A 5,000-nucleotide genomic window follows, 5' to 3' on the forward strand; every position below is an offset into this window, starting at 1 on the left:
ACTTCTTAACTCAAGTAAATTCAATGATAAGTTGAAAAATGAAAAGTAAAATGTAATAGAAAAGAATGTTATGGCAGTATAAAATTACCTACAGCTCCTGGTATTCCCAGGTGGTTTCCCATCCAAGTACTAACCAGGCCCAACACTGCATAGCTTCCAAGATCAGACGAGATTGGGCATGTCCAGTGTGATTTGGCTGTAGGTGCTCAAAAACATTAACTTTAGACCTCTATTTCTTCTTAACTCAAGGAAATTCATTGATAAGTTGAAAAAATTAAACGTAAAATGTAATAGAAAAGAATGTTATTGCAGTATAAAATTACCTACAGCACCTGGTATTCCCAGGTGGTCTCCCATCCAAGTACTAACCAGGCCCAACACTGCATAGCTTCCAAGATCAGACGAGATTGGGCATGTCCAGTGTGGTTTGACTGTAGGTGCTCAAAAACATTAACTGTAGACCTCTTTTCCTTCTTAACTCAAGTAAATTCATTGATAAGTTGAAAAAATTAAAATGTAAAATGTAATAGAAAAGAATGTTTTGGCTGTATAAAACTACATACAGCACCTGGTATTCCCAGGTGGTCTCCCATGCAAGTACAAACCAGGCCCAACACTGAATAGCTTCGAAGATCAGACGAGATTGGGCATGTCCAGGGTGGTTTGGCCGTAGGTGCTCAAAAGCATTAAATTTAGACCTCTATTACTGCTTAACTCAAGTAAATTCATTGATAAGTTGAAAAAATTAAATGTAAAATGTAATAGAAAAGAATGTTATGGCTGCATAAAATTACCTACAGCACCTGGTATTCCCAGGTGGTCTCCCATCCAAGTACTAACCAGGCCCAACACTGCATAGCTTCCAAGATCAAATGAGATTGGGCATGTCCAGTGTGGTTTGGCTGTAGGTGCTCAAAAATATTAACTTTAGACATCTATTACTTCTTAACTCATGTAAATTCATTGATAAGTTGAAAAAATTAAATGTAAAATGTAATAGAAAAGAATGTTTTGGCTGTATAAAATTACCTACAGCACCTGGTATTCCCAGGTGGTCTCCCATCCAACTACTAACCAGGTCCAACACTGCATAGCTTCCAAGATCAAACAAGATTGGGCATGTCCAGTGTGGTTTGGCTGTAGGTGCTCAAAAACATTAACTTTAGACCTCTTTTACATCTTAACTCAAGTAAATTCAATGATAAGTTGAAAAAATTAAATGTAAAATGTAATAGAAAAGAATGTTTTGGCTGTATAAAATTTCCTACAGCAACTGGAATTCCCAGGGGGTCTCCCAACCAAGTACTAACCAGGCCCAACACTGCATAGCTTCCAAGATCAGACGAGATTGGGCATGTCCAGTGTGGTTTGACTGTAGGTGCTCAAAAACGTTAACTTTAGACCTCTTTTACTTCTTAACTCAAGTAAATTCATTGATAAGTTGAAAAAATGTAATGTAAAATGTAATAGAAAAGAATGTTATGGCAGTATAAAATTACCTACAGCTCCTGGTATTCCCAGGTGGTCTCCCATCCAATACTAACCAGGCCCAACACTACATAGCTTCCAAGATCAGACAAGATTGGGCATGTCCAGTGTGGTTTGGCTGTAGGTGCTCAAAAACATTAACTTTAGACCTCTATTACTTCTTAACTCAAGTAAATTCATTGATAAGTTGAAAAAATTAAATGTAAAATGTAATAGAAAAGAATGTTACGGCTGTATAAAATTACCTACAGCACCTGGTATTCCCAGGTGGTCTCCCATCCAAGTACTAACCAGGCCCAACACTGCATAGCTTCCAAGATCAGACGAGATTGGGCATGTCCAGTGTGGTTTGGCTGTAAGTGCTCAAAAACATTAACTTTAGACCTCTATTACTTCTTAACTCAAGTAAATTCATTGATAAGTTGAAAAAATTAAATGTAAAATGTAATAGAAAAGAATGTTATGGCTGTATAAAATTACCTACAGCACCTGGTATTCCCAGGTGGTCTCCCATCCAAGTACTAACCAGGCACAACACTGCATAGCTTCCAAGATCAGACGAGATTGGGCATGTCCAGTGTGGTTTGGCTGTAGGTGCTCAAAAACATTAACTTTAGACCTCTATTACTTCTTAACTCAAGTAAATTCATTGATAAGTAGAAAAAATTAAATGTAAAATGTAATAGAAAAGAATGTTTTGGCTGTCTAAAATTACAAACAGCACCTGGTATTCCCAGGTGGTCTCCCATCCCAGTACAAACCAGGCCCAACACTGCATATCTTACAAGATCAGACAAGATTGGGCATGTCCAGTGTGGTTTGGCTGTTGGTGCTCAAAAGCATTAAATTTAGACCTCTATTACTTCTTAACTCAAGTAAATTCGTTGATAAGTTGAAAAAATTAAATGTAAAATGTAATAGAAAAGAATGTTATGGCAGTATAAAATTACCTACAGCACCTGGTATTCCCAGGTGGTCTCCCATCCAAGTACCAACCAGGCCCAACACTGCATAGCTTGCAAGATAAGACGAGATTGGCCATGTCCTCTGTGGTTTGACTGTAAGTGCTCAAAAACATTAACTTTAGACCTCTTTTACTTCTTAACTCAAGTAAATTCATTGATAAGTTGAAAAAAATTAAATGTAAAATGTAATAGAAAAGGATGTTATGGCAGTATAAAATTACCTACAGCAACTGATATTCCCAGGAGGTCTCCCATCCAAGTACTAACCAGGCCCAACACTGCATAGCTTCCAAGATCAGACGAGATTGGGAATGTCCAGTGTGGTTTGACTGTAGGTGCTCAAAAACATTAACTTTAGACATCTTTTACTTCTTAACTCAAGTAAATTTATTGATAAGTTGAAAAAATTTAATGTAAAATTTAATAGAAAAGAATGTTATGGCAGTATAAAATTATCTACAGCACCTGGTATTCCCAGTTGGTCTCCCATTCAAGTACTAACCAGGCGCAACACTGCAAAGCTTCCAAGATCAGACGAGATTGGGCATGTCCAGTGTGGTTTGGCTGTAGGCGCTAAAGAACATTAACTTTAGACCTCTTTTACTTCTTAACTCAAGTAAATTCATTGATAAGTTAAAAAAATTAAATGTAAAATGTAATAGAAAAGAATGTTAAGGCAGTATAAAATAACCTACAGCACCTGGTATTCCCAGGTGGTCTCCCATCCAAGTACTAACCAGGCCCAACACTGCATAGCTTCCAAGATCAGTCAATATTGGGCTTGTCCAGTGTGGATTGGATGTAGGTGCTCAGAAACATTAACTTTAGACCTCTTTTACTTCTTAACTCAAGTAAATTCATTGATAAGTTGAAAAAATTAAATGTAAAATGTAATAGAAAAAAATGTTATGGCAGTATAAAATTACCTACAGCACCTGGTATTCCCAGGTGGTCTCCCATTCAAGTACTAACCAGGCCCAACACTACATAGCTTACAAGATCAGATGAGATTGGGCATGTCCAGTGTGGTTTGGCTGTAGGCACTAAAAAACATTAACTTTAGACCTCTTTTACTTCTTAACTCAAGTAAATTCATTGATAAGTTGAAAAAATGTAATGTAAAATGTAATAGAAAAGAATGTTATGGCTATATAAAATTACCTACAGCACCTGGTATTCCCAGGTGGTCTCCCGTCCAAGTACTAACCAGGCCCAACACTGCAAAGCCTCCAAGATCAGACGAGATTGGGCATGTCCAGTGTGGTTTGGCTGTAGGTGCTCAAAAGCATTAACTTTAGACCTCTATTACTTCTTAACTCATGTAAATTCATTGATAATTTGAAAAAATTAAATGTAAAATGTAATAGAAAAGACTGTTATGGCAGTATAAAAATACCTACAGCACTTGGGATTCTTAGGTGGTCTCCCATCCAAGAACTAACCAGGCCCAACACTGCATAGCTTCCAAGATCAGATGAGATTCGGCATGTCCAGTGTGGTTTGGCTGAAGGAGCTCAAAAACATTAACTTTAGACCTCTATTACTTCTTAACTCAAGTAAATTCATTGATAAGTTGAAAAAATTAAATGTAAAATGTAATAGAAAAGAATGTTATGGCTGCATAAAATTACCTACAGCACCTGGTATTCCCAGGTGGTCTCCCATCCAAGTACTAACCAGGCCCAACACTGCATAGCTTCCAAGATCAAATGAGATTGGGCATGTCCAGTGTGGTTTGGCTGTAGGTGCTCAAAAATATTAACTTTAGACATCTATTACTTCTTAACTCATGTAAATTCATTGATAAGTTGAAAAAATTAAATGTAAAATGTAATAGAAAAGAATGTTTTGGCTGTATAAAATTACCTACAGCACCTGGTATTCCCAGGTGGTCTCCCATCCAACTACTAACCAGGTCCAACACTGCATAGCTTCCAAGATCAAACAAGATTGGGCATGTCCAGTGTGGTTTGGCTGTAGGTGCTCAAAAACATTAACTTTAGACCTCTTTTACATCTTAACTCAAGTAAATTCAATGATAAGTTGAAAAAATTAAATGTAAAATGTAATAGAAAAGAATGTTTTGGCTGTATAAAATTTCCTACAGCAACTGGAATTCCCAGGTGGTCTCCCATCCAAGTACATACCAGGCCCAACACAGCAAAGCTTACAAGATCAGACGAGATTGGGCATGTCCAGTGTGGTTTGGCTGTAGGTGCTCAAAATCATTAAATTTAGACCTCTATTACTTCTTAACTCAAGTAAATTCATTGATAAGTTCAAAAAATTAAATGTAAAATGTAATAGAAAAGAATGTTATGGCAGTATAAAATTACCTACAGCACCTGGTATTCCCAGGGGGTCTCCCAACCAAGTACTAACCAGGCCCAACACTGCATAGCTTCCAAGATCAGACGAGATTGGGCATGTCCAGTGTGGTTTGACTGTAGGTGCTCAAAAACGTTAACTTTAGACCTCTTTTACTTCTTAACTCAAGTAAATTCATTGATAAGTTGAAAAAATGTAATGTAAAATGTAATAGAAAAG

General features: G+C 37.0%; 4 non-coding genes and 16 pseudogenes across 4 annotated transcripts; all 20 read right to left on the bottom strand.

The window, feature by feature from the left end:
* Positions 1-85: 85 nt before the first annotated feature.
* LOC148528717 (5S ribosomal RNA) lies at positions 86-204 on the bottom strand (annotated as a pseudogene).
* A 116-nt stretch (positions 205-320) lies between these two features.
* LOC148528718 (5S ribosomal RNA) lies at positions 321-439 on the bottom strand. Its single transcript, XR_015877929.1, has one exon. It is a non-coding gene; the product is annotated as a 5S ribosomal RNA (ribosomal RNA).
* Positions 440-556: 117 nt separating this feature from the next.
* On the bottom strand, positions 557-675 carry LOC148528719 (5S ribosomal RNA; annotated as a pseudogene).
* A 116-nt stretch (positions 676-791) lies between these two features.
* Positions 792-910, bottom strand: LOC148528720 (5S ribosomal RNA). Its single transcript, XR_015878025.1, has one exon. It is a non-coding gene; the product is annotated as a 5S ribosomal RNA (ribosomal RNA).
* Positions 911-1,026: 116 nt separating this feature from the next.
* On the bottom strand, positions 1,027-1,145 carry LOC148528721 (5S ribosomal RNA; annotated as a pseudogene).
* A 116-nt stretch (positions 1,146-1,261) lies between these two features.
* LOC148528722 (5S ribosomal RNA) lies at positions 1,262-1,380 on the bottom strand (annotated as a pseudogene).
* A 116-nt stretch (positions 1,381-1,496) lies between these two features.
* LOC148528723 (5S ribosomal RNA) lies at positions 1,497-1,614 on the bottom strand (annotated as a pseudogene).
* A 116-nt stretch (positions 1,615-1,730) lies between these two features.
* Positions 1,731-1,849, bottom strand: LOC148528724 (5S ribosomal RNA). Its single transcript, XR_015877984.1, has one exon. It is a non-coding gene; the product is annotated as a 5S ribosomal RNA (ribosomal RNA).
* A 116-nt stretch (positions 1,850-1,965) lies between these two features.
* Positions 1,966-2,084, bottom strand: LOC148528725 (5S ribosomal RNA; annotated as a pseudogene).
* Positions 2,085-2,200: 116 nt separating this feature from the next.
* LOC148528726 (5S ribosomal RNA) lies at positions 2,201-2,319 on the bottom strand (annotated as a pseudogene).
* A 352-nt stretch (positions 2,320-2,671) lies between these two features.
* Positions 2,672-2,790, bottom strand: LOC148528727 (5S ribosomal RNA; annotated as a pseudogene).
* Positions 2,791-2,906: 116 nt separating this feature from the next.
* Positions 2,907-3,025, bottom strand: LOC148528728 (5S ribosomal RNA; annotated as a pseudogene).
* A 116-nt stretch (positions 3,026-3,141) lies between these two features.
* Positions 3,142-3,260, bottom strand: LOC148528729 (5S ribosomal RNA; annotated as a pseudogene).
* A 116-nt stretch (positions 3,261-3,376) lies between these two features.
* Positions 3,377-3,495, bottom strand: LOC148528730 (5S ribosomal RNA; annotated as a pseudogene).
* Positions 3,496-3,611: 116 nt separating this feature from the next.
* LOC148528731 (5S ribosomal RNA) lies at positions 3,612-3,730 on the bottom strand (annotated as a pseudogene).
* A 116-nt stretch (positions 3,731-3,846) lies between these two features.
* LOC148528732 (5S ribosomal RNA) lies at positions 3,847-3,965 on the bottom strand (annotated as a pseudogene).
* A 116-nt stretch (positions 3,966-4,081) lies between these two features.
* On the bottom strand, positions 4,082-4,200 carry LOC148528733 (5S ribosomal RNA). Its single transcript, XR_015878026.1, has one exon. It is a non-coding gene; the product is annotated as a 5S ribosomal RNA (ribosomal RNA).
* A 116-nt stretch (positions 4,201-4,316) lies between these two features.
* Positions 4,317-4,435, bottom strand: LOC148528734 (5S ribosomal RNA; annotated as a pseudogene).
* A 116-nt stretch (positions 4,436-4,551) lies between these two features.
* LOC148528735 (5S ribosomal RNA) lies at positions 4,552-4,670 on the bottom strand (annotated as a pseudogene).
* Positions 4,671-4,786: 116 nt separating this feature from the next.
* Positions 4,787-4,905, bottom strand: LOC148528736 (5S ribosomal RNA; annotated as a pseudogene).
* Positions 4,906-5,000: the final 95 nt, after the last annotated feature.

The sequence above is a fragment of the Taudactylus pleione genome, unplaced genomic scaffold, assembly GCF_031769625.1.
Source record: "Taudactylus pleione unplaced genomic scaffold, aTauple2 ptg000087l, whole genome shotgun sequence".
NCBI lineage: Eukaryota > Metazoa > Chordata > Amphibia > Anura > Myobatrachidae > Taudactylus > Taudactylus pleione.